At 45.8% G+C, this 10,766-nt stretch overlaps 1 protein-coding gene across 4 annotated transcripts in view; it reads left to right on the top strand.

Annotated features, from left to right (window-relative positions):
* The window catches only part of thumpd2 (THUMP domain containing 2), a 59,482-nt gene that overhangs the window by 6,954 nt on the left and 41,762 nt on the right, over positions 1–10,766 (top strand). The gene's annotated exons all lie outside the window — the stretch shown is intronic.

Here is a 10,766-nt window from a genome sequence, read left to right as displayed (position 1 = left end):
CACACACACACCCCCACCCCCATCACACACGCCCCCCACCAGACACACCCAGCCCCATCACACCCACCACTCCCATCACACCCTCACCCACCACCCCCGTCACACCCTCACCCACCACCCCCGTCATACCCTCACCCACCACCTCCGTCACACACCCCCCCCACCAGACACACCCCGCCCCATCACACACACCCCACCCCATCACACCCACACCCCCCACCCCCGTCACACACACCCCCCACCAGACACACCCAGCTCCATCACACACACCCAGCTCCATCACACACACCCCGCCCCATCACACCCACACCCACCACCCCCATCACACCCACCACCCCCATCACACCCACACCCACCACCCCCACACCCACCACCCCCGTCACACCCACCACCCCCCCCGTCACACCCACCCCCCCACCCCGTCACACCCACACCCACCACCCCCGTCACACCCACACCCACCACCCCCGTCACACCCACACCCACCACCCCCGTCACACCCACACCCACCACCCCCGTCACACACACCCACACCCACCACCCCCATCACACACACCCACACCCACCACCCCCATCACACCCACACCCACCACCCCCATCACACCCACACCCACCACCCCCATCACACCCACACCCACCACCCCCATCACACCCACACCCACCACCCCCATCACACCCCCACCCCACCAGACACACCCAGCCCCATCACACACCCCACCCCACCAGACACACCCAGCCCCGTCACACACCCCCACCCCCCCCGTCACGCACACCACCCCCGTCACACACCACCCCTGTCGCATGCACACCCACCACCCCTGTCGCACGCACACCCACCACACTTCCCCACCCCACCACACTCCCCCACCCCATCCCACACCCACACCCCCCATCCCACACCCACACCCCCCCATCCCACCCCCCATCCCACGCCCCCCCCCACCCCACGCCCCCCCATCCCCCGCCCCCCCCATCCCACGCCCCCCCACCCCCCCATCCCACGCCCCCCACCCCCCCATCCCACGCCCCCCCCCCCCCATCCCACTCCCCCACCCCCATCCCACACTCCCCCACCCCCATCCCACACTCCCCCACCCCCATCCCACACTCCCCCACCCCCATCCCACACTCCCCCACCCCCATCCCACACTCCCCCACCCCCATCAGACACACCGACCCGATCACCCACCCCACCAGACACATCCACCACCCCCATCACACACCCCCACCAACCCCATCAGACACACCGACCCCATCACCCACCCACCCCACCAGACACATCCACCACCCCCATCACACACCCCCACCACCCCATCACATCCCCACAACCCCCATCAGACACACCGACCCGATCACCCACCCACCCCACCAGACACACCCACCACCCCCATCACACACCCACCACCCCCATCACACACACACACACACACACACACACACACACACACATATACCACCCACCCCCACCAATCCACCCACACACACACACACCCACCATCCACCCAACCACCACCCACCCACCAGCCCATCACACACCCACCTACCACCCCCATCACACACACACACCCACCCACCATCCACCCATCCACCACCCACCACCCACACACACACCCACCACACACACACACGCACACACCCCCACACACACCCCCCCACGCGCGCGCGCGCGCGCACACACACCCACCATCCCCATCACATGCACCCACCACCCCATCACACACACCCAACACCCCACGCACCACACACCCACTCATCACCCACCACCCAACCACACACACACACACACACACCGCCACCCCCCCATCACACACACCCCCCCCCCCACACACACCCACACCCCCCCACACGCCCACCACCCACCTCTCACACATGCCCACCGCCCCCCCACCCCACACACACGTCTCTCTGTTTATACTGTTAGAGTGCGTGTTAAAGTAGACAAAATAGTTTTAGCGCATTGATTTGTGTGTATGTTCATTGACCTGTATCTTATATGTGATTTTGTACATTTTGAATTTTGACCTACTGTATGCTGATCACATGCTTGCATACTCCTTTGCTTCTGGTGTTAGATGTGGCATTCTTTTTACCTGTTGTACAGATCTCAGACATACGCTGTACCTTCAAGTGATCATGATCTAATCAACGTATAGCCAGGGTAGTCATGATTTGGAGATGCCGGTGTTGGACTGGGGTGTACAAAGTTAAAAATCCTTCATCAGCACAACCGCCTGATGAAGGCGCAGCGCTCCGAAAGCTAGTCCTTCCAAATAAACCTATTGAACTATAACCTGGTGTTACGTGATTTTTAACTTTATAGCCTGGGGATCAATCCAGGGCTATGGGCCCTGTTAACATTCTGGCAATAGTACTGAAGATTTGTGTTCCAGAAGTTGCTGCACCCTTAACCAAGCTGTTCCAGTACAGCTCCAATACTCATCTCGCCACATGGAAAACTGTCATAGTGTGTCCAGTACACAAAATAAAATGACAAATCCAAATCTAATCCAGCCAATTACTACCTATTCACTCTACTGTTTAGCATCAGTACCATGCCTAGAGTACATCCTGTGCATTTGCTATCCTCAGTGCTTCCTCCAAGTATTGTTTAACTCGCTCTCAATAATATGCAAAGTGATAAATGCTATCAAGTAGCACTTACAGTAATAGTCTGCTCTCAGTTCCTGATGTCATTACAACCTTGGTCCAAACATAGATGAGAGTGATTAACTCAAGTGGTAGGGTGAGAGTGACTGTTCTTGGTATTGAGTAGTTAATCAAGGTGTTGGAAAAGCACAGCAGGTCAGGCAGCATCCTGCTTCTTGGGTGCTGCCTGACCTGTGCATTTCCAACACCACGCTGTCAACTCCGATCTCCAGCATCTGCAGTACTCATTTTCAATGAGTAAGATTGAAGTTTGGAAGCACTCTACAGATTGGGTTCATTTTTCATCAAAGAATAGTGAGGTTGTGGTTGTTGGAGGTCAATCGTTGCATTTCCAGATAACACTACAGGAGTTTCTCAAGGTATCTATTTTCAACTCAACCTGTTTAGAATGTTATTACGCAGCTCTGGAGCAGGTAGGACTTGAATCTGGGCCCTGGGTTGCTCAGGGTCAGGTCCTCTGCCCAAGCATTTTCAACTGCTTCATCAATGTTTTCCATCCATCTCAAATGATAGTGTTCAGCTCTGTTTGTGACACCTCCCTCCACACCCCCCCCCCACCTCAATAATGAAGCCATCCATATCTTTAAGTAACAACATAGCAGGTTGATACTATGCCTACAAAAGCAGGTTAAACAATGGGAATTCTACAGTTAAAGTCTGTCCAGCATGCACAAGGTGCACGTCAGAAGTGTAGAATATTTCTCTACTTGCCTATGCAATTGCACCTCACACAATACTTGAGCTCAACACCATCCAGGACAAAGTACCCACTTGATTGGCACCCTATCCACAGCCTACTGTGACTTCTTCCACAACGAATGCACAATGGTAGCTCTGTGTAACACACACAAGATGCAGGTGATGTTTCAAGTACATTTCATCACCTGGATGAGCAAGGACAGCACCACCTGTAAATTCCCCTCCAGGCCACACACACACACTACCTGGATGTCTATTTCCATTCCTTCACTGTTGCTTGGTCAAAGTCCTGGAACTACTTTTCTCTCAGCTGTGGGTGTGTGTATCAATATTGTATGGACCACGAGAATGGCTCACCACCACCACCTTCACCTTCACCAGGACAACTCGGGATTGGTTGAGTCAGAGTTGTACAGCACAGGAAGGGGCCTTTTGATCTCTCATCTGCACTGACCAGACATCCTAAACTTTTCTAGTCTCATTTGCCAGCATTTGGCCCATATCCCTTTAAATTGTTCCTGTTCATGTACCCATCCAAATGTCTTTTAAATGTTTGTATTTGTACCAGCCTCCACCACTTCTTCTGGCACCTTATTCCATGCATGCATCACCTGTGTGAAAAAGTTGCCTCTTGGGTTCCTTTTAAATCTTTCCCCTTTCACCTTAAGCCTATATCCCTCCTGGGGAAAACACCTTGGCTATTTACCCTATCCATGCCCCTCATGATTTCATAAATCTCTATAAAGTTTCCCTTCAGTCTCTTACACTTCAGGGAAAAAAAGTGTCAGCCTTTTTAGCCTCTCCCTCCAGCTCAAACCCTCCAATTTCAGCAACATGTTTGTAAATCTTTTCTGAACCTTCTCAAGTTTAATAGCATCTTTCCTTTGGCAGAAAGACCAGAATTGAACATAGTATTTTAAAGGTTGTCTGACCAATGACCTGTACAGCTGTAATGTGATGTCCCAACTCCTAAATTCAATGCACTGACCAATTACGACAAGCGTGCCTCCTTCACCACCCTGTCTACCTGCAATTCCACTTTCAAGGAACTATGCATCTGCACCCTAAGAGTTTTTTGTTTGGCAACACTCCTCAGGGCCCTACAATTAACTGTACAAGTCTTAGTGTTCATGGTCAGATTTCTGAACTGACAGCCAGACTGCTGCGACCACGAGGACTCATAACAGCACACAAACCGACAGCCACGCTCAGACAACAACTCACCAGGACAAAGGACCCGATACCCAGCATGAACAAAACCAATGTAGTGTACAAAATCCCATGCAAGGACTGCACAAAACACTACATAGGACAAACAGGAAGACAGCTAACAACCCGCATCCATGAACACCAACTAGCCACGAAACGACACGACCAGCTATCCTTAGTAGCCATACACTTAGATGACAAACAACATGAATTCGATTGGGACAACACCACTGTTATAGGGCAAGCCAAACAGAGAACAGCCAGGGAATTCCTAGAGGCAAGGCACTCATCCACAAATTCTATCAACAGACACATCGACCTAGACCCTATATACCAGCCACTGCAGCGGACAGCAACTGACAACCGGAAGCGGCAGATTCAAACCACTATAAATGCTGGAGGAATCAGCACAGAAGCGCTTCACAGGAGGCTCCCAAGCACTGAGGATGTCACCTAGAAAGGGGACGAAACGTTTGCAACAAAAACTCCCAGCTCGGTGAACAGAACCACAACAACGAGCACCCGAGCTACAAATCTTCTCACGAGCTTTGAATACTGTGTACAGTTCTGGGCACCACATCCCCAAAAGGATGTGGACGCTTTGGAGAAAGTACAGAGAAGGTTTATGAGGATATTACCTGGTATGGAAGGTGCTAGCTATGAAGACAGGTTGAGTAGATTAGGTTTGTTTTCACGAGAAAAAAGATTGAGGGGGGAACCTGATTGAGGTTTACAAAATCATGAAGGGTATAGACAGGATGGATAGAGACAAGCTTTTTCCCAGGTTGAAGGTTTCAATAACAAGAGGTCATGCTTTCAGAGTGAGAGGTGAAAAGTTTAAGGGGGATACGCGCAATAAGTACTTCACCCAGAGGGTGGTGGGCATTTGGAACGCGTTGCCAGCAGAGGTCGTAGAGGCAGATACAGTGGATTCATTTAAGATGCGTCTGGACAGATGCATAGGTGGAGAGCAGAGGGATGCAGATGCTTAGGAATTGACCGACAGGTTTAGACAGTACATTTGGATTGGCTCAGGCTTAAAGGGCTGAAGGGTCTGTTCCTGGGCTGTAAGTTTTCTTTGTTCTTCTTTGTTAAACTATCTGCCACTCCTCGGCTCTTTGGGGTCCCGTAATACTCTGAGATAATCTTTTTCAATGTCCATCATGCCTCCAATTTTGGTGTTCTCTGCAAACTTAATAACCATACTTCCTCTAGCCTCATCCAAACCATTTATATAAATAATGAAAAGCAGTGGACCTCGCACCAATCCTTGCAGCATACCATTGGTCACAACCTCCAGACCAAAAAACAACCCTCTACTGCTGGTAATAGAAAAACTTCTCAATTTTGCTATTGTTAGCCTGCAAACAAATAAAACAAAACTTGGAGGTGATGAGTAAGTGACATACTCTAGTCTCGACCAAGTGCCACAAAAGCATTACATGATGGGGAAACATAAAAAATTTGTACATAATTAATAGACCCTCGGGAAAGAATATTGTATCTTTAGTATTTTTTAAAATTTGGATGCAGTATTCGAAATATAATCATGAGGCCTGTACATTTTGACAGTTGTGATGTATTAATTCATTAAAAGATGGGATTAGCTGCTGTTACATTTAGGCTCCAATGAATCATGGTAAATGTCAAAGTGTTCTATCCTTAAAAGGAATTCACTGGAGAGCTGCTTGTTCAAAGGGGCGAATTTAATCCCAAATGTATTAGATTGTGATGGTTTCTGGATAAATACATTGAGCAGCCAGACAACAGGCCATTCTAGATTGGGTGTTGTGTCATGATAAAGGAATAATTGGCATTCCAGCTGTGCGAGGCCCTTGGGAGAAGATTGACCATAATATGACCAAATTCTTCATTAACATGGAGAATGGTGTGGTAATTCTGGGAATAGGGTCCTAAATCTTAATAAGAGAAACAATGATAGTATAAGGTATGAACATTCTATGATAAATTGGGAAACCTTGCTTGAAGGGATGACCGTGGATAGGCAATGGTAAACATTTAAAGAGTGCATGGAGAAACTGCAACAATTATTTATACCTGCAAGGTCCAAAAATAAAACAGGAATGGACAATCAACTATGGCTGACTACGGTATTTAGATCCAAGGCAGGGGTATACAAATTGCCCAAAAAAGCTACAGACTTGGGAATTCTGAATAGTTTAGGTTTCAGCAAAGGAGGACAAGGGGATTGGTGAAGGAGGAGAAAATAGAGTTCGAGAGTAAGCTTGGAGGGACTGATTGTAAAGACTTATATAGATACATGAAGAGCAAAAGATTAGTGAAGACAAATGTAGGTTCATTCCAGTCAGAAACAAGAGAAATTAAATTGGGTAACAAAGAGAAGGCAGACCTACTCAATGTGTCTTTTGGTTCTCTCTTCACAAAGGAGGATCAAATAACATCCAAATATGTTGGAGAACGTATGGTCTCACGAGAAGGAGGAACTGAAGGAAATCAGTAGTAGTAGGGCAATGATGTTAGGGAAATTGATGGGATTGAAGGCTGATCCCCAGATTCCATAGGTTACGTTTCCGAGTATTTAAGGAAGTAGCTCTAGAAAGATGGCATTGGTGGCCATCTTTTAAAAATTCTATAGACTTTGGAACAGTTCCTTTGAATTGGAGGGTAACAAATGCAACCCTACTATTTACAGAAGGAGATTAAAAAAACAGGGAATTTATAGAGTTGGCCAGACATTGGTTGTGGGCAAAATTCCGGAAAACATTATGAAAGATTTAACAGCAGGCCATTTGGAAGCAGTGACAGGATTGGACAGAGTCAACAGGAATTTACAAAAGGGATATCTACTGGATTTTTTTCCAGGATTTAACTGCTAGGTGAAGCTAGTAGGTATGGTTACTTGGACTTTCAGAAGGCTTTCAATAAGATCCTATGTAAGAGACTAAACACGGGATTGGGCAGTGGTGTATTGACATGAGTGGCGAACCAGTTGGCAGGCAGGAAACCAGCTGTAGGAACAAACGGGTCATTTTCCAAGTGGCAACCAGGGATTGGTGGGCTACCACAGGGATTTGTGCTTGGATTCCAACTACTTGCAATATATCAGTGATTTAAATGGGGGAACTAAATGTAATAACTCCAAGTTTGCAGATGATACAAAGCTGGATAGAAGAGTGAACTGCGAGGAGAATGCAGAGATGGTTCAGTGTAATTTGTGTAAGTTGGATAAGTTGGCAAATGCATGAAAGTTGAAATGTAATATGGATAAATGTGAGATTATCCACTTTAGTAACAAAAACAGGAAGGCAGATTATTATGAGTGGGAAAGGGGAATGTGGAACGACACCTGGGTGTTGTGTGCAAATGACCATTGATTTGTAAATTTGGTTAGTTATTAGAAAATCTCAGAGACAATCAAATACTGAAACAATTACTTAAGCTTTATTGCATGCAGCTACCAAAATAAGGCCCCTGAAGTAACCCAACGTAGCCAGTACCTGATCAATGGTGGAAATTAGCTACAATTCCAACCAACAATGTCTATCTCTGGATATGTCCAGGATATGATCCTTGAGCAGTATGTTCTCCATACTTTTGCTGCCAAAGAATCCAGAAGTTGAATTCTTATAGGAATTTCTGTCTTGTGAAGCTTGTGGTGTGACATTATTTATGACACTTCTGAAGTCATTGAGTCTGTAGCTTGCTTTCTTGTCAGCTGTAGTTTCTCTGTTCATTGTTAATTTCAGGTTAACTATCTGTTCAAAACACAGCCTCTCCTGCCATCAACTCCTTAGCAAGTTTTAAAGCTCAGGTTGAGGTTCTGGATGTAGGTTTGCTCGTTGAGCTGGAAGGTTTGTTTTCAGATGTTTCATCACCATACTAGATAACATTTTCAGTGAGCCTCCAAATGAAGCACTGGTGGTGTAGCCCACTTTCGATTTATATGTTTGAGTTTCCTAGGGTCGGTGATGCCATTTCCTGTAGTGACATCATTTCCTATTATTCACAAGTTGCACCTGCACACTTACTTTCAGTGACTGTGACTAGTTGATGTTTATGTATCCCACAAAACAATATGACCTACTCTCACTAGTATCCTTACACACGGATGAGGAAGGACACCATTTCGACTGGGGCAACATATCCATCCTAGGACAAGCCAAACAAGAGACACATATAAGAATTCCTAGAAGCATGGTATTCCAACCAGAATTCTGTCAACAAATGCATTGACTTGGATCCCATTTACCATCCCTGAGAAAAAGAACAAGAAATGATATCACCATAGGAAATGATGTAACCACAGGAAATGACATCACTGACCCTAGGAAACTCAAACATATAAATAGAAAGCTGGTTACACCACCAGGTTCATAGGTTCACTTAAGATGTTACCTAGTTTGGCAACGAAACATCTGAAAATTAACCTTCAGGCACAGTGAGCAAACCTACATGCAGGACCATCAACTCCTTAAATTCCTCTACAATCTCAATTACCCATTTGTCTCAAGGTGGGTAGTTGTCAATTAATTATTAGATCAATGCATTATTTTGCTTTTGCACCTTTTTTTCCAAGGGGATAGCTAATTGGCATGTTGCTTTTAATTCCTTGACCTGTTATCTCAGGAAACAGTTTATTCAAAAATGAAAGATTCAGAAGTAATTCTATCTATGAAAAGTTATTTAAGTTCTAAAGTTTATTGTATCACATTGACCTTGTACACCAGTCACTGAAAGTAAGTGTGCAGGTGCAACTTGTGAAGAAAGCAAATGGTGTGTTGGCCTTCTTAATGAGCAGATTCAATACAGGATCAGGAATGCCTTGCTGCAATTTTACAGGGTCTTGGTGAGAACCACACGTGTAATTGTAGTCTCCTTATCTGAGGAAGGATATTCTGGCAATGAATACAGCTTTACTGTACTGATTTCTTGGTGTGATAGGACTGATACTTGAAGAGACAGGCTGTTGAGAATCATTTAGAAATCTATAAAATTTTAACAGAGTAAACATAAGAAGAATGTTCTGATGACTAGGGAGCCTAGAACCACTGGTAGCAGTCTAAGGATGCAGGCTGCGCCATTTCGGACAGAAATGAGGAAAAATTTATTTTGGAAATAGAATCAGTCTGAACATTACGGCACAGACAGCCTCACACAAGTCTGAGATGACTTGGCACTTATTGTTAAAGTTCACTTGAGAATGTAACTTTAAGAAAGTTCTGGGGTTTACATGTGAAAGAACTGAAACCAACAAGGTCATTCTAAAAGATGACAGACTTAACAGACAACCCAAATCTTTTTCAATATATAATTTCAGTTGCATCGCACTGTTAAATTTTTGTTATAAATTCTGTATTTTACAATCTTGTACTCCACAACCACCTGATGAAGAAGCACCTCTCTGAAAGCTAGTGCTTCCAAATAAACCTGTTGAACTATAACCTGGTGTTGTGTGATTTTTAACTTTGTACAACCCAGTTCCATACCGGCACCTCCCAATCAGATAGTTTAATGTTGTGTCATTGCAGTAGTATTTACTAGAAACATTGATGTTACAATTTGAACAGTCAGTTTCATAAACCTTAGTTTTGCTGTAATTCCAATTCTTTCTAACTGTGATTGAACTTCCACCATTGAAGTCCCCTTGATTTTCCTGTTTCCTTTTGTTTGGTTTGCAATGCTGTGAAAGGTGGCCTTTAATCGCATTGCAACATTAACTGGGGATAGTTACTTTACTGTAACCTTCATGGCATGCTAATGCTTGAGGCTGGTACGCAGAGCAATATTCTGTCCCACTAGCTCACTCCAGTTGAGCTGAAACTGACTCTTAAACCCTTGGGCTTGTGTGTTCTTCAAATGGAAAGTAAACACAATGTGTCTGCAAGTAATGGGACATTGCATAATCAGCAGGGATTTTGATCAGCCAGATCAAAAGCTGGTCTGCTTGACTTGCAACCCCCGGGGAGCTGTTGAGTGAAGTTACTTTTGTATGTGTTGTCAAATTCCCTGTGTGTTCTTTTCTGACAGCCACTTAATTTTCAACTTCAGCTGTTTCTTGCTGTATTAGTCCTTCTTTAAAAATATGTTTCAAAATTAGTTAAAAAGTTAAAAATGTCCATAGTACCCAACCCATCCTAACACACTTACCTCCTTGTATGAGCCACCCCCAATAAGCCAAAGTAAATTGACTTATTTGAACAATTGTATAT

The sequence above is a fragment of the Hemiscyllium ocellatum genome, chromosome 3 (assembly GCF_020745735.1).
Source record: "Hemiscyllium ocellatum isolate sHemOce1 chromosome 3, sHemOce1.pat.X.cur, whole genome shotgun sequence".
NCBI classification, from domain to species: Eukaryota; Metazoa; Chordata; class Chondrichthyes; order Orectolobiformes; family Hemiscylliidae; genus Hemiscyllium; species Hemiscyllium ocellatum.
The sequence above is the reverse complement of the archived record's forward strand: the minus strand, read 5'-3'. Positions and strand labels throughout refer to the sequence as shown.